Below are 20,000 nucleotides of genomic sequence, written 5' to 3' on the forward strand. Positions count from 1 at the left end.
CACACACATATATATATATGTATATATATATATATATATATATATATATATATATATATATATATATATTTCTCAATAATGAGGTTCGTACAATTAACAACATCTTTATTTACATATGTACAAAAATATTCGTTATATAATATTATTGGAATTATTTCTAATATAGTTAAAATTTATATAATTTCAGTCTTAAACAGAAACGCACATATTTATACGAGTTTTGATAGTTTTGGTTATCATTTCTTTTTAATTCATAGTCCATCTTAATCTATTGTTTCCTTTCTTTTATCTGAGATCATCTTTCATTTGATATGCCTTGTATCAGAAATTTCTCGTTGATCTCATGTTATGTTTAACCTATCAGTTTATTCCAAAAATATCTTCGCAATATCTTCATCGATTCTGTCCCATCTTGTTGGGTGGGGGCGAAAAACGAACAAAAATTTCACCTTCGTTATCATGATGAATCGCAAAGTTGTTTGAATAAACTTTCATTGATAACCCGTCTCATAATGTCGGCATTCGTGTCACTATCTTCTAGTTCATCACGATATTAATTTTGAGCGTGAGCGTCACATTCTGTTTCGATATCTCGGTCAGTCCAATGAATAAAAGGTATCTGAGTTGTGGTGATGATAGTTTGACGAATCAAGAGCTAAAACTGAAGTAATCATATTAGGATCTGTTTAATCAACAACGGGATCCTTAGAGTTAAATATTTGGATTTGGCCAAGCAATAACTGGGATCCAATTTTGTATAGCCTGGGTATATCCAGTCAGAAACTAGAGCCGAATTGTGGACATTTGAGTTCGACATAGTAATGGCTGAAACTGAAGTTTAAATACGAAGATCTATTTAAACAACGAAGGGTGACTTAAGTATTAACGTCTGGATCTGGCCAAGCAATAACTGGGTTCGAAGTGTAGGCCCCACTCTCAGGCCAAGGCGTAAGACGATAAGGTGCATCAACATCTATAGTTGAAGCGCAGGTATTTATATTGGGTGGAGTGCCATATATCGAAGTTGGTGAGATAACAGAAGCCTGGTCACTGCACGGTAACCATAAAATACATCTTTCAAATAATTGCCTGACGTTTCCAACGAATTGAACCAGGGGACTTTGGCGGTTTCCATTTTCTGTCGACATTTTACAAATGACAAAACTAATTTTCAGCAGCAAACATATTGCAAATTTGATGCAAGTAAACGTATTTTAATAATTTCCATACATGTATATTATATATATATAATACATGATATACATGTACTATACAATATATAAACGCATGTAACATATACATATATATGTATATATATGTATGTGTATATATGTATTTATACATATATACACCAATGGATATATACCAAACTACAAGTAACAAGGAATGTACAAGACGACGTAGACCTCGCTTCTAAGGTATCTTAGAATTTTTCTACATTTCTTTTTTATTTGTTACTATGACCTCATAATGCTTGTTCGTTAATATCAGAATCACTAATTTAATCTGTAAGGACATTCATATACTCTCACATATACACACACATAGACACACGCACACACGCACACATTCATTCATTCACTCACTCGTTCATTCACTCACTCACTCAGTCAGTCAGTCACACACACACATACTCACACACGCACGCACACAAACACACACACACACGCTCACACACTCACACACACACTCACGCACTCACTCACTCACTCACTCACTCATTCACTCACTCACTCACTCACTCACTCACACACACACTCACTCTCTGACTCTCTCATACACACACACACTCACTCACTCACTCAGTCAATCAGTCACTCACTCACTCAATAACTCACTCACTCACACACACACACACACACACATACACACACACACACACACACACTCTCACACATAGGCACACACGCACATTCACTCACTCAGTCACTCAGTCACTCACTCACTCACTCACTCACATACACACTCACTCCCTGACTCACACACATTTGTACGCACACGCACACGCACAAACACAGACACTCAGAAGCAGACACAAGCGCATAAGACCTAGTGAGTCTATGAACATTTTTCTTTATCGATGAAATCTAATTTCTATAATTCTCTTCATCTCCATCTATATATATATTCATATGTACATATATATATATGTGTGTGTGTGTGTGTGTATGTGTGTGTGTGTGTGTGTGTGTGTGTGTGTGTATGTGTGTGTATGTGTCTATCTCTCTCTATCTATATGTATTGCGTTGGTGCATAATCATTGCGGCTTTTCTTCAACAAATTTTATTCAACAAAAGCAATGACAATATTTGGCAAAACATCTTTAAATGACGGTCTGACCGTCTGCCAAGCAAATTTGAAGCAGTAATTGAAGTAGATGGTGAATATGCTCCGGAATAATCATCTAAAGATGTTTATGTTACGTGTAATTATTGTTTTTGTTGAATAAAATCTGTTAAAAAAAGCCGCAATAATTATGCGCCAACCCAATACATACATACATACGTACATACATACCTACATACATACATACATACATACATATGTATACACACACATATATACAAGTGTGAGTCGAGATCTTGCATTGAAATGTGCATAGGATATCAAACAAGTTTTATTATCGGATTGCATTTTGGTTCTTATTTAAATTGATATGCTCCCAAAATTGTATCACATATTTGAAAATCTTAATATTTAAACAAAGTATAAACAACTTTGATAACAGGTACAATATTTTACGAAATATTTGGTAGAGATTTAAATATACGTATATGTATGTATATATACACAGAGGGAGATAGATAAGATATACATGAATATTTGAATGGGTGTATATACATATATGTGTGTGTACAACTATTCACACAAGCACGTATATGTTTATATTTGAATATATGCGTTTACACACACACACACACACACACACACACACATGTATATATATATATATATATACATATATATATATATATATATATATATATATATATATATATATATATATATAGATATATATATATATATATATATATATATATATATATATATATATATATATATATATATATGTATATATATATATATATATATATATATATATATATATATATATGTATGCATGTAGTTACATATTTGTTTATACAGGAAGCTTTTCGAAGTATGTAAACTGAAGTCAAAAGAGGATTCAACCTGAAAAATAAATTTAATTGTAAGTTAAATCGTTATATTTTCAGGATACACTAGCGCTAAATTAATATAGCGAGTAATACAAGATATTGGAAGAGATGTGACAAGTAGCCAGCCAGACACTCGGAGCAGAAAACAAGGTAACAGAGATTCAAAAGCAGACAGTCGTGGCATACATCGTAAGATTTGAATTTAGGAAATTAAGTGTCTGAAAAACAGACACGAATATATTCTCATAGTCGTCTCGTAATATTTCAATGAAGCAAAGTAAATAAATAGATAAAGATGCATGCATCATTATCATCATCATTATTTGCAGCAACACCGTCATCATCATAATCAACATCACCATCATCATCGTCATCATCATCGTCATCGTCATCGTCATGATGATGATGATGATGATGATGATGATGATGATGATGATGATGATCATCATCATCATCATCATCAGCAGCAGCAGCAGCAGCAGCAGCAGTAGCATCCGTAACAACGCCACCACCACCAACACCATCACCAACATCACGATTCTGATGATCGTCAGCATTCTCTTCCTCCTCCTCGACCTTACCATCACTTCTTCTCTTCCTCCTACTCGATCTCATTATCACATTCTCCTCCTCCTACTCCTCCTCCTCCTCATCATCACCATCGTCATCATCGTCATCATCATCATTATCCTCCTCATCATCGTCGTTGTCGTCGTCATCATCATCATCATCATTTTAAGTTGCCTTTCATGCTGGCATGTGTTGGACAGTTCAGCTGAATCTGACAGGTCGTAGTGCAGTACCATGCTCCGGCTGTTTCAGTTCGAGTCTGCTTTCCCTCACTGGATGCCCCCCTCCTTAACTAATTCAGTGTACAAAATACACTGGAAGCATCATTGCACCGACTCTCAAAACATTAATGAAGCTTTCGGTATGAGATCCAGGGCAGCAATAATTATGATTTTACTGATTGTGTTATATGTCTATGCAGATGCGAATCGATATAGACATTTTTGTCAGTCTTCCCACTCTGAGTCCAGTAATTCATCGGAAGTTGTGACATCTGACGAAAGGAAGGACCGTAAGAGCAACTAACTGGTTCTCATTTCCCGCAGAATAGATTCTCATCTGAAGTGTTTTGTTCAAAGCACAGCGCTCCAGCCTAAGGAGAAATCGAACCTTTAATCTTATGATCGTGGTGCGGATACGTCTAACCCTTACGCCGCGAACCTACATTGAAAACATGAATACAGTTTCAGAATATGATTTCAATCTCATAATTAATACTAAATTAATTAATTAGTAATTTCTTAATGTAACTGGAATAACACAGTTAAATGTTCATTTGTTACAGTTAAATGTTAGCTTGGCGTCGTTATTATCAGGACAATTGTCATAACTACAATAGATACTATTCAATTTTTTGGAAATTCTTGCTGCTTAAGCAAATTGATGAAATTAATACCAATTTTCCAAACAAAATTTACCCTTACCTGAAAATATATTTAGACAAAGAATAAGTTTATTTGTATAACTCTTCCTGCATCCACTGTCTTTTTACATCCGCTCCTCTTCCTTTGTCTCTATGATACATTCTCCCTCTCTGTACATATGTCTAACGTAATCGTTCTTTTCCTCATTGCCTGTCACAAAGCCTAGTGAATGTTCTCCTCTTGTATCTCGTGTATTAACTCTCCTTCTATGTGTGGCTGTGTGGTAAGAAGCTTGCTTCACAACTACATGGTTCTGAGTTCAGTCCCACTGTGTGGCATCTTGGACAAATTTCTTCTTCTATAGCCTCGGGTCGACCAAAGCTTTGTGAGTGGATTTGGCAGATGGGAACTGAAAGAAGCCCGTCGTATATATATATATATATATATATATATATATATATATATATATATATATATATATATATATATATATATATATATGTGTGTGTGTGTGTGTGCATTTGTGTGTCTGTGTTTGTCTCTCCACCATCACTCGATAACCGATGTTCGTGCGGTTAAGTCCCTCTAAATGTGCCGTTCGGCGAAAGAGACCGATAGAATAATTACTAGGCTTGCATGAGGTCGATTTGTTCGACTAAAGGCGGTTTCCCAGCATGGCTGCAGTCAAATGACTGAAACAAGTAAAAGAATAAAAGAATATATATATATATATATATATATATATATATTGCTACGCATTTTGTCCGGCGTGATAACGATTTTGCCAGCTCTCTGCCTTACCTATCTAAAATATTGATTCCTTTCCTTGGTACAAGACCATATATTTGTCAGAAGAAACATCTAGGAGAGTTGAATGTATCGCCATCAATATATTATTGGTGCTTTAGTTAATGGAGCCATGAACGAAGAACAGCCATGTTGAATCTGGTTTGAAGCCTCACCGTCACATTTTGATATTGAAACAAAAAAAAAAAAATTACAATAAAATGAAACCAATTTTTCTTTCTTGCGAGTTCGAAAATAGATTTAAATACAAAGCTCTAATAAAAGAAAAATATGTAAAATATAGCAAGAAAAAAACCGAACAAATATAAACAACGAAAGATTAATAAATTAGAATTCTGTTTTAAATTGGTGATGACGTCTCCAGTAGGGAAGATGACGTCACTGTTGTTAGTGATTAATGAATCTCATTTGTAGAAATATGGTGATAACATTTTAACACCTAATTGATTTATAGCTTGGAAGAATTCATTTGATTTAGCAGACAGCGACGCAAACAACACATTATGTATTCTTGAAGATTACGCTATGTTGAAGAGGCAGGATGTAAAAGTACAAGTGAAATAATCGATTCCTATTTAACTTTTCCACATGTTCTATTTGAGATTACTTCATGCTGGGTCTGGCAAAAATACTTCAAAAATCCTGATATTGCGCACATTTTACTATCGTCTTACTAATAGTCTGGTAAAATATGTGAGAAAAACCTACCAGATTTCATACGGTCATTGATGTGGGAAATACTATCTTTCCACTCAGTCATCTTTGTGGGAAATCTTTCTCCCAGGTTTTATACAACATTTACAGGAGATTTTTCTCTTGGATTTTATACGGTCATTGCGGTGGATGTTTTATCTCTCTCCCATTTTTTCACGGTGTGTGGTGTGAGGAGTGGAGGCGCAATGGCCCAGTGGTTAGGGCAGCGGACTCGCGGTCATAGGATCGCGGTTTCGATTCCCAGACCGGGTGTTGTGAATGTTTATTGAGCGAAAACACCTAAAGCGCCACGAGGCTCCGGCAGGGGATGGTGGCGAACCCTGCTGTACTCTTTCACCACAACTTTCTCTCACTCTTACTTCCTGTTACTGGTATGCCTGTAATTCAAAGGGTCAGCCTTGTCACACTGTGTCACGCTGAATATCCCCGAGAACTACGTTAAGGGTACACGTGTCTGTGGAGTGCTCAGCCACTTGCACGTTAATTTCACGAGCAGGTTGTTCCGTTGATCGGATTAATTGAAACCCTCAACGTCGTAAGAGACGGAGTGCCTACACACGGTGTGAGGAGTATCGTTTGGCTCCCAGGTTTTACATACTGATTGGTGGCAGAGGTATTATACGCCCAGATTCACAGTGCGTGTTTCTTTATAATGAGAAATTTGTGGTCTTGGAATCTTAACTCCTCTTTCTACTTTATGTATTTGTATATTTTACCTATATATGTTAGACTTACTGGCCACTTTATTATTATTTTTATTTATAATAATGGCAATAAGACTTTATTAAATTTTATATCTCTATCTATCTTATTTCTTTATTGCCCACAAGGGGCTAAACATAGAGGGGACAAACAAGGACAGACAAAGGGATTAAACCGATTACATCAACCCCAGCCGACAGGATGAAAGGCTAAGTCGACCTCGGCGGAATTTAAACTCAGAACGTCACGGCAGACGAAATACCGCTAAGCATTTCGCCCGGCATGCTAACGCTTCTGCCAGCTCGCCGCCATATCTATCTATCTATCTATCTATCTATCTATCTATCTATCTATCTATCTATCTATCTATCTATCTATTTATCTATCTATCTATCTATCTATCTATCTATCTATCTATCTATCTATCTATCCAGCTAGATACATACATACCTTATATATATGTGTGTGTGTGGTAAATGAAAGTCAGAAGATGGAACTTTAACTCTGGGCTCACACTTTTTGGGAAAAATACAAACTGGAAAGTGGTACATAAAGTACGGAGGAAACATTTTCATCAATATCTTTAAAAAAAAAAAAAAACTATTTCTAATCGAAAAAATAAAAATGCAATGGAAAACAAATCACGTGACAGGATATGCTCCAATGTCACAATTTTATTGTCACGCTATCGTCCGCCCACTCTTCAGCTGATTCGTTTACAAGATTTAATTAGAGCTACACAGATTCTGCATGGCTAATATCCAGATCAAATGGAAGAACAAATGGAATAAAGCATTCTCAATAGATTCTCTTCCAAATTCAAATAACGTCTTTTACGGAAGTAAATACCAGTTCTCACGGAAACACAGCGTCTCGTACGGAAGCAACTGCTGTCCGTTACGGAAAATTGAAAGAAAGACAGTTTAATGAAAAATGTCTCTCTGCATATAACATGTATCTCAGTTGAGTGATAGCCTTGTTTAGAGAATTGAACGAGCTATGTATCTAATCATGTCTTATATCTTATTGTCTTATATTGTATTGTATTATATCAAGTCGTATCGAATGAAATATGTAAAGTAATAGACTAGTAACTGGAGCATGTAAATAGGGCATGTGTGATTGAGTTATTTTGATGGCTCACTCCACTTAAATCTGAATAGTCACAAATACAGCTATTCATCCTACACATGTATAAATATATACGACATACACATAACTCTACATACATACATACAGACTTATAGATACATACATACACAAACATATATGCATAGATACAAACATACATGCATATATACATACATACATAATACATACATACATACATAAACACATACATACATACATAATACATACATACATAAACACATAAATACATACATGCATGCATGCAAACATACATACATACATGCATACATAGATACATGAATACAGAAATACATACATACGTGTGTGCGTATGTGTGGCTATAAATGCAGGTGTATGTGTATAAATATATATACATACATAGACTTATAGATACATGCATACACAAACATATATATGTAAATATATATGCATATATATGTGTGTGTATATATATGTATACATATGTGTGCATATATATATATATATATATATATATATATATATATATATATATTGGTGAAAATTGCAGGCGTTATTGTACAATTACGAGAGAACGAAAGTAATAAAGAAGATTAAGTAAACGAATAGATAAAGAAAACAAAATTAAATTAAAAAATAAAATTAATGAATCAAGACACAATTTCAAAACGATTTTAAAAATGAAAACTAAAATAAAGAAATACAAGTACCAGTGTAGTGTAATTAACCTTTTTGAGTTTCGCTTCCTTTTCTTTTGTCTACTACAAGGGCTCCTTTCATTCCTTCCACTACCACTCTTGTGGAAGAGGACAGTGACCTAAGACTGAGCGAGGGCCAACCACATCATATCAACTATTGAATGCGCGAAAGGAAGACGTCACGGATTTGCTAAAAGGATAACTATTCGCATTTCGCTTGATGGAGTCTTAGACCTTTCAGCATTCCGATTACTTTGATTAAATGCAACGTAGTCTACTTTGTCTAATATAAAGCTTGTTTATTTACTTTGCTTTTTATTCAGTTTCTGGTAGTTTCAATAATAATCAAGTGATTTTTTGGTTTGAGAGGCGGTGCTCCAGCATGGCCACAGTCAAATGACTGAAACAAGTAAAAGAGTAAAGAGAGAGTAAAGAGTATGTACGACTTTCTTCTTTATTTCCTCTTTTCTTTTTCTCGCTCCCCCTCTCTCACTGACTTGGAACTCTCTGTCTTTCCATTTTTATTTTTCTTGCTCCCCTTTTCTCACATTTGGCATTCTCTTTCTGTAATCTCTCTACTTTCTTCTTTTATCTCCCCTGTACCTTTCCCTGCGTTCCCTCCTCTTTCTCTCTAGTTCTTTCCAAAATTCTCCAATCCCTCTGCTTCCTACCTCTCTCTGTTCCCTACCAAATTCTTCAATCCTCTCCTCTCTACCTCTCTCCGTTCCTCCCACGCGATCCTGCTCAGCCACGCATGATCGTTTTTTTCTTGGCCTGACCACCGCTCACACAATACCATCTTTTCCTCTCTCCTGACTTTCACCTACGTTTGTTGCCGCTTGGCTTTCACTTCACCCTCTAGCTTAACTGAATTTGTCCTTTTAGTCGAAAGACACCTGTTGTTATTCATGCTGTTTGTGCTTGTAATCGTGTAACATTTTCTCCGTTTTCTCGTATTTTTGTCCGTGTTGTCGCACATATTCGCTCGCTTTTTTTCGTAAAATTTAATGCCCTTAGCTTAGATATTTGGGGCCTACCAATTTTGAACAGTCTCAAGTGTAACAGGCCGAAACTGTAATGATGATTGGAAGCCTGACTGATGAATAGAAAGCCGAGAATGTTCCGTCCTGGTTTCCTGTCCGTCTTTGTATTGTCCATCTATCTATATGATTTCATTGTCGTCTGTTATGTTCTTCAGTTTTTATATATATATATATATATATATATATATATATGTATGTGTGTGTGTGTGTGTGTGTGTGTGTGTGTGTGTATGTGTGTGTGTGTGTGTGCGTGTGTGTGTGTGTGTGTGTGTGTGTGTGTGTGTGTGTGTGCGTGCGTGAATGTCTACATACATATACATATCAATCACAACAGAAAAAAAATCGATCACATTTACATTCATTTTAATTTCAAATCGCCCACATTCACACACACGCCCGTACATAAAAACAGAGCCATAAGATACAAATAAATAAATAAGAAATAGAAACATAATTTTATTGCCGTTCATAAAACATGGCGACAAAACAACATAGAGATAAGTAACAAGTTAATGTTATTGAATGCTCTTGCAAACGATAAGCCCGACAGACGGCGTAATAACAGAAGAAATAAAAAAAATCTGATGGAAAGATTACGAAGAATTTTCAGTAAATCCAAGTATATATACTTGGATATATTTTTTCCACTTTCAACTGTATGTTTCTAATTCTCATTATCTTGGTATCTGTTTGATTTAAACACAGTGAAAAGCAATTGAGGTATATACACATATGAATATAGTGCATACATTTATGCTTATACATACAAATATGTGTGTGAGTGTTTGTGTTGGAGAGAGAGAGAGAGAGAGAGAGAGAGAGAGAGAGAGAGAGAGAGAGAGAGAGAGAGAGAGAGAGAGTGCGAGACAGTGCATGTGCGTGTCTGTATAAGATATATCGGTGTACACACAGATATTTCTATATGATTATATTTCCTACGTGGTGAACAAACTGAATATACATGTGTGTGTCTGTGTGTATAATAATATATCTGTGTGTGCATATATATTATCTATCTATCTATCTACCTATCTGTTTCTTCCTCATTCTTTCAAACGATAATTATATGAGTATTTATAAATGCGTATATATGTGTGTGTGTGTGTGTGTGTATGTGTGTGTATGTGTGCTTGCGTGTAAAGATGCATATATATATACATATATATATATATATATATATATATATATATATTTGAGAGAATGGACATATAAATGGAAGAATGGAAAGAATCATATACAGAGGTCATCTGACCAGCATACGACAAACCAGCTTACAATCGATAATTTTATATATCGATTCTGAACAACTTATTAATGTGTGCATATACATACATGCGTACATAGCTATATATATATATATATATATATATATATATATATATATATATATGTATGTATACACATGGAAACATCTAGAGCACGATATACATGTTATAAATTTTTAGGCTTCACTCATAATTTTGGAGACTTCATTATCAAAACTGAAGCATGTTAATGCATATCATTATGCTCATTATATCCAGAGAACATCGGTGATTGGCCTGAAATCTTTCGCACTTCGTTCATCACTCGCCAGTGTGCCCTTCTTTCCTTCGGGTCCATTTACATGAGTAGAACCTTGCGTAAATTGCCATTCAAATCAAACAGAAGCCAAACATACCTCACTGAGAACAACACGCAAAGGTCCCAAGAGCAACGAATACGCACAGACAACTCACAAACCAACACACACACGCACACACAAAATAACACGCACGAGTATACCATATACGTATATATGTATACCATATAAACATAGTTATATATATATATATTCAAACACACACACACACACACACACACACACACACATATATATATATATATACATATATGTTACACACATGTATATACACACATAGATACATATATATATATTAATATGAATATGTGTGTGTACAATTGTGTGTGTCTATGTATATGTGTTTGTATACATGCATTCACACACACATACACACACACTCATCTATATATAGACACATATATACATATATACTTATATAAATTGATTGATAAATACATAGAACGATAAATAAATAAAAAGATTACTTGAGAGTAGTTTATGCAAATATCGTTCATTAATCATTTGATCCAGCAGATAAGCGAGGCTCAGGGCTAGAATTCAAGGAGAATTGGTTGCCAAAAATGTGTACACAATTTGCATCAACTAATGAATTACTTTTTCATGATTCTAACCAATAAATACATACTTATCTATCTATCTATCTATCTATCTATCTATCTATCTATCTATCTATCTATCTATCTATCTATCTATCTATCTATATATATATCTATCTATCTATCTATCTATCTATCTATCTATATCTATCTATCTGTCTATATATATATATATCTTTCCACCTACCTACTTATACAACTATGAGTGAATATGCTCCTTTTTTCTGTCTGTGTCTCTATCCCTCTGACTTTATAACACACACACATATATATATGCCTAACATGAGTCCCGGGTTCAGCTGGCTGCGGCTGACAGTACCCGGTATGGGCTCCTATCCAGGGTTACGGAAAGGAGACAACCTTGAAAGAAATCTGCGGTGGAGCCCCGTGGGCGGTTTAGTGTTCGACTCGACACTAAACCGTCAACTCCTGCAACCAAGCTGGTGCCAAACGTAATGCTCTGCACTCCTTTGGACTACGTCAGCAAAGTCGAAAGAGGAATCCTAGTTATTGGGCTACCCAGGATTTTCTCACATCTAGCCCAGGCCTGCGCAAACTGGTGAGGAAACTGGAGAGGACATTTCAGTACTGCTGTAAAAAGTGCCAGAAAAATGACATGAAATCTAAAAACCAGACTGGATTATTTTATGTGCAACTCCATTGTCTCCCGAGACAAAAAGATGCCAACAACAACAATCTCTGTATGTATGTATGGATGGATGTGTGTGTACTTCGTATATCTGTGTACGTCATAAAAACAACCATTCATTTTCATGAGTCTATATATAGATTTTAATTGACGCTTTTCTATGTTTATTCCCTTACGTATTTGAAGCTTCAAGACAATGTCTTCCCCAAGAAAATGGATATGAAAAAAATTATTATGAATACTGCAATGTAAAACACACAAAAAATACAACTAAGACAATACACACATATATGCGTACATACATGCATTTATGTATACATACATACATACACGCACACACACACACACACACACACACACATATATATATAAATGACATTATATATATATGTTTTTATGTAAAAAAATAAAGAAATGCTGAAGCAATTTATAGGCATGAATTTTAACTTACCTGATTTGTATCCAACCAAGTTGTACGTATTGTCTTGTATATTTGTTGTCTCGTTTCGTTTTTTTTTTGTTATGTAAATATAATACGTGCGTTGATCTACTCTGTCGTTTAGTATACAGTTGTATTGGACATAGAGGTGTTGTAGTTGCTGTCACAGTTTAGTGTTAATCTACTGAAAAATACAACGGAAAAGTATATCAATATATAGCTATGTATATATATATATATTCGAAACTCAAATACAGAATGGGAATACAATTTTTTTAAAAATGTGACAAAGTTACAAATACACACAAATGTACACACATATATACATACACATGCTGATTGTCTTATATTGTTATATAATAGCCATCTCATATTAAACCTGATTGCTTTGAGTTACATTCACCCTTACATTTGCGCGAATGACTCTTTATACCACGCGTCCATCGCCATAGGATTTTATAAACATTAAAAATGATACTGAGATATATGTACCGCATTAGATTTCTGTGACAAAAGTTCGTACAATATTTTGGCCCGTCTCTCTGTGGCCATAGTAAGTTCCAGTGACAAGCATTGCAAGGTGATGAACTATTTTGACCACAAGTTTTCTGTGAGAGTATATCTTTCCCTGGACGAGTTGACTTCTCCACGATTTTGTCAATAATAACAGGAGCCCTCTCTATCATTTGGAAATCTATTTAAAGATTACGCTGACCTAAGACTAATGGTAATTAGGGGTGATTCCACGTTGCCGAACAACTCAAGAAGTGCTGAACTGGAACCTGAGAGCTGGATGCAGGTTAATGCCATACCCACAACATACATATATACACACACACAGGCGGACGTACTTATCTATATATCTCATGCATAGTATGTGCATACAAACATATATACTCATGCATATTCATCTTGCTCTGTCTCTGTCTCTGTATATATATATATATATATATATATATATATATATATATATATATATATATATATATATATATATATATATATATATATATATATATATATATATATATATATATATATACTTATATATAAAGGGCATTAACTGTGTATTAATGCCTCACGCTTCGAGGGACTAAATAAGTCAAAAACTACCAAAAGAATAAGCAACATATTTACTGAAAGCGAGGGAATGCAGCTTTCAAAATTTATCTCTTAAAAACATTTAACTCAACGGTAGACCACTGGTTTCTCAATCAAATACAGAAAAACTGTGAAGTGATCTGTATTCTTTTGTTCATGAGTGCACGTATGGTCAAGATACATAAAGAATAAAGAAGAATCAACCTTCCACGATGTAGCCATCACAGTACGACGACTTTCGTTCATGATTATATATCCATGAAAGAGATTTGAATTTATCCAGTTGCATCTCAGTAACATGTGCTTATACAGAATAATATTCAGCACTGAATATATTCTAATTATTTATATTATAATATATAGGATAAATTCTTTTTTTTTTTTTTGAGGTTTTTTCACGCTGACTACTTGATAAATTCTTATAAAGAATTTATCCTATATATTATATTATATATATATATAAATACACACACACACACACACACACACACACACACACACACACACACACACACACACACACACACACACACACACACACACACACACACACACACACACACACATATATATATATATATATATATATATATATATATACATGAAAAAATTCACACATACGTACTTCCACCATTATTGACATTTGCAATATGATGTTGTAATAACTCGCAGGCGAATAAAGTAAAAATCTATAGATATTTGTAAAACTTAACAATATTCACTTTCAGTGTAAATTCTTACTTGCTGTTTATTTTCAAACCCAGCATGCTATTTAGTATTCTTTGATAGTTTTGAGGAAGTGCACAGAGACCACTTAACTAATAATCGTAAAGTTTCAATGGAATGAGATGTTAAGTGTATTTTTCCCTCCGAATTTGTTTTAGAATAGATTTATACACACTCTGTGTTGAGGAAATTTTGGTTGATATTCTTTTAACGTCGATTTCTTGTATTGGTTGATACATGGGCTCGTAATCTTTAATAATGGTCATATGATTACACAACGTGTAGGTACCATGGGGATGTGAGGCTTGGAGCTTTATGAACCAGCAGCATTATAAAACATACAAGTGTTTAGTTCAATAAAAACGTTGCGATTAATTTCGCCGTCTCCCTGTGTGTTTTCGTCATCACCGAACCACGTATCAAAACAATTACTTGGGTAGATTTGAATGAGTTCGAATGAAACCCATGGAACGTATCGGCAATTAATGCCACAGGCAATCATGATTACAAAATCATCATCATCCTCATCTTCATGACCATCATCAGCATCATCACCATATTATTATTATTATTATTATTATTATTATTATTATGATGATTATTATTATTATTATTATTATTATTATAGTTGTTGTTGTTGTGGCTGTTCTGCTATTGTTATAATCATTAATATTAATATTACTAATATCAGATAGTCTTATTCGATAATCTGATTAATTAATTAAAATACAACCCCAAACCAGAAAGATATTAATATAACATATCATATTAATTAATGTAATAAGCTGAAAGCAATAAGATATTAATATATGATATAGCTTACTGCCAGAATATTTCTTATCGAACATCACCATTCAATAGGAATCAATATCAAAACTTAAATTCCCTCTCAGAAACCAGAAGAAAAGCAAGGGAAAGCAGCAGAATGCTATGGAAACAATTCATACGGAACATTGAATTATAAAATTAATAACAACAAGAACAACAACAACAACAATAATAATAATAATAATAATAATAATAATAATAATAATAATAATAATAATAATAATAATAATAATGATGATGATGATGATGATGACAACAGTGATGGCAATGATGATTATGATGATGATGAGGATGATGATGGTGATTTTTTTTATTTGCCATAGGGATGTTGATAAGGATGACATTGCAAGGTCAGTTTACAATGTGTGTGGTCTGTAACAAAAGAAGAGGAGGAAAAAGGAAAGGGAAAAAATACAGTGAAAATGTGATGAAACGTATAAATAGGCGCACGATTGACTGTACAGGTAACAAGTTCTGCTCGCCAACCGTATGGTTCCGGGTAGTTGGTCTCCCAATATTACGGTCGTGGGTTCGATTCCGTGAAATGGGCTGAGCGTTGCACTGAGTCTTTGAGCAAGGCACTATGTTTCTCAACACTCCATTCCAATCAATACTGAGTAACAACAGCATACTCTCGCTCTCTCTCTCTCTCTCTCTCTCACTCTCTGCATATATATATATATATATATATATATATATATATATATATATATATATGTATGTGTGTGTGTATGTATGTATGTGTGTGTGTATATAGACAGATAGATGAATGGATAGACACAAGTATATAGAACTAGATATGCACGTGCGTGTGTACATATATATATATATACCTATGTATATATATACATATATATATATATATATATATATATATATATATATATATATATATATATATATATATATATATATATATATATGTATATATTTGTGAATATAACATACAAACTCTCTCACATACACATATATATACATATATGCATACATACATATATACATATATATGTGTGTATATGTATATGTATGTATGCATATACATATAGACATATTCACACATCAGTAGTAACGTCAAACTTACTCAAAACGAGTAACAAGGCAGAAACATTATTCCCAGCAAGCTGTGTGTCACGAAACACCAAATTTTGTTTCCTCCTCCATACCAAACTTTACTAACAATTGCAGAAACATGAGATTCGCGATATTTACCGATGCCCAACAAAACTAGTTTCTTCGTGCTCGGTTCTTTTCTGTTTTTCATCTTCCCCCACGTTTGTTATCATCGACATTATTGTTGTGGTGGTCGTGGTGGTCGACAGCGTTCTGACAACGATGATATTTATAACACAATAATGAGTCAGAAAAACACAACCATGCTCACCACCACCGTCGATGCCAAAGACACTACCGCCACCACTATCACCACCACCACCACAATCATCACCACCACCAGCACCTGCACCACCAGCACCACCACCACCAGCAGCAGCAGCAGCACCACCACCACCACCACCATCATCATTACCACCACCACAAACCACCGCCATCATCACCACTACCACCCACCACAATCACCACAAACAGTAACTACCACGACGACGACGACGACCACCACCACCACCACAGGCAGTACCAGAAGCACCATCAATCAAACCATCATCATTACCACTACCAACCACCACAATCACCACGAACACTACTACCACCAGCAGCACCACCAGCACAACCACCACCGCCGCCATCACCACCACCGCCGCCATCACTACCACAACCACCACCAACCACCAACACAACCATCACCAACCACAACAATCACCACAGCCACTACTACCACCACCACAACCACCACCACCACCACCATGACCACCACCGCCACAACTATCACCACCAACACCACTACCACCACCAATATCATCACTAGTACCCACCTCCACCACCAGAATGAAGAACACCAACATAATAATAACCGAAAGAGCAACAACCGCAAAATCCTGAAAAAGAGATACCAAATGCCGTACTTGAAGAATATTTCTATTTTCCATGCAAATCTCTGGGAAGAAAAAAAAAAAAACAACAACAAAACACTGAAGACCGAAACAAAAATAACGAAAAAATTCCATTAAAAAAAATGTAACACAAAACAGGAAGTAAAATAACCATCTTTTTGATTCTCATTTACAAAAGATGAAAAGCTTGCGAGAAATTTCTGTAGAATATGAAGATTGTGATAAGGCGAAGAATTGAGCTAGTGTGTATATGTGTGCGTTTGTGTGTGCACGTGCGTGCGAGTGTGTGTGTATGTGTGTCTGGTTTGCGTACGTGTGCGTGTTATATAACACAGAGACACACGCATATATTACATAAATGTGCACGCACTCATGCACGCACGTACACACACTCACACACACATACACACACACACTCACACGCACTCACACGCACACACAGATGCATATTTCTACCTACAGGGCATAAACATTCGTTTCACATTAAGAAATATCTTAATATATACATCTTAATATATATACATATACACACACACATATACACGTACGCTCACACATATATCCATCCATCTATTTAATCAGTTTCTCTGCACCAAATTTCAAGGAGGATCGTGTTTGTAGGGTCCACAGCATTTCCCAACCTAGAGGGTCCTATCAGAAGCATTCGTCATTTGATTTTCCGGTTGGATTACCGATCACGATCGAATGATACTATGGATAGTATACAAGCATCATGCTTTTGATCTACCCCTAGGCCACTTGTGGATTGGTTTGACCTTCAAGAATTATCTTTTCGAATCTTCCCATCTTTTCTGCGACATTCTTATCATATGACAGTAGCACCAGACATGTGACGTCGAAATTCGATTAAGTAGCATCTAGACTTGGAGAGACTCCGTGAAAACCGAGCTACCCAAAATGCCGGATATATGCATATGTGTGTGTGTGAGTGTGTGTGTGTGTATGTTTATGTGCACGCGCGGCTGTGTGTATAAAAGAGTAAGGGTAAAGGGATTCTCCGTGCAATCTCCTTAAGTCATGAATGACTGGGATTGCATGGAGAAAGTTCCACTCCGAGGGGAAAGTCTTCGCAAGGATGTTTGCGGAAGACGAACAGCCGTTCACGTTGCATAACAGTCTCTTCCAGCCACGACACAGATGCTGTCCGAGTGCAAGTTAAAGACCGATACAACTTGGTACCTGTAACATCGCAACTCATATCTACAGTTCAGCGAACTGGAGCAACTTGCATTAGAATATCATGCTCAAGAACACAATACACAGCATTGTCCAGAATCGAATTCACAAATTCACTATTGTAAGCCCGACGCTCTAAACATGCGCATTCACCATATATATATATATATATATATATATATATATATATATATATATATATATATATATATATATATATATATATATATATATATATATATATATATATGTATATATATATATATATATATATATATACACACACATATATGTACACGCGCGCGGGAGTGCGCACACACACGAATATATATTTATATAAATATGCATAAGTGGAGGCGCAAAGGGCAGTGGACTCGCGGTCGTAGGATCGTGCTTTCGATTCCCTGACTAGGCATTTTGAGTGTTTATTGAGTGAAAATACCTAAAGTTCCATGAGGCTCCGGCAAAGAGTGGTGGCGACCCTGCTGAACTCTATAACCACAACTTTGGTGCCCTGGTGGTAAAAATTTGAAATAATTTCTACTTAAAACACTTTGTTTCGTTTCCAGCAATTTAAAGTTTCGCAGGCCTCTTACAGAAGCCCATCTCTTTCAGGCTTTAGATTACTCATTGATTAATCTAAAGCCTGTGAGAAACATGCATCTGTCAGAGGGTAACGAAACTTTAAGGTGCGTGGAACCGAATCAAACTGTTTTCAATAATATATATATTCGTTTTTGTTATTGTTAAATTTTTTTCGGTTAATTGTTTGTGTTGATGTTATCTTCTTTTTATCCCCCACTCTCACTATCTCTTTTATTTTTACTGTCGTACTTGTCCTCTTCTTTATCTGTCTATTGCTCTCTTCTTGCCGTTTTCGTCTGTCGCTCCTGTCAGCCTCCACATTTGTCTATCGATCCCCTTCTTGCAGTTTTCGTTTGTCGCGTTTGTCCGCCTCCATATCTGTCTATCGCTCTCTTACTTCTTGCCGTTTTCGTTTGTCGCTTTCTTGTTCATGTAATTTTTAGTTTTCAATGAAAACTTGACATAAGAACAATAACTAGAATTCCAAGAACAACAATCAAATACAAGAATAGCCGGGAGAAGAATAACACCAAGACAAAAAACAAACAAAATGAATTAAATAA

General features: G+C 35.2%; 2 long non-coding RNA genes across 5 annotated transcripts in view; both read right to left on the minus strand.

Moving 5' to 3' along the window:
• The window catches only part of LOC149132053 (uncharacterized), an 8,504-nt gene extending 654 nt beyond the window's left edge, over positions 1–7,850 (minus strand). Inside the window, exons 1-2 of one of the 2 annotated variants that reach the window (XR_016245010.1) lie at positions 4,673–7,850; positions 91–1,138 (exon numbers count right to left, since the gene is read on the minus strand). This is a non-coding gene — a long non-coding RNA (uncharacterized LOC149132053). Of the gene's footprint in view, positions 1–90; positions 1,139–4,672 lie in introns of those variants that run through there. The other variant, XR_016245009.1, reaches the window with a different exon arrangement.
• Positions 1–20,000, minus strand: part of LOC128249818 (uncharacterized) — a 508,354-nt gene that overhangs the window by 239,109 nt on the left and 249,245 nt on the right. For all 3 annotated transcript variants that reach the window (XR_008265962.2, XR_016245011.1, XR_016245012.1), the window contains exon 3: positions 13,007–13,178. This is a non-coding gene — a long non-coding RNA (uncharacterized LOC128249818). The remainder of the gene's footprint in view (positions 1–13,006; positions 13,179–20,000) is intronic.

This window comes from Octopus bimaculoides, chromosome 18 (assembly GCF_046866305.1).
Source record: "Octopus bimaculoides isolate indiv1 chromosome 18, ASM4686630v1, whole genome shotgun sequence".
In the NCBI taxonomy this organism is placed as follows: Eukaryota; Metazoa; Mollusca; class Cephalopoda; order Octopoda; family Octopodidae; genus Octopus; species Octopus bimaculoides.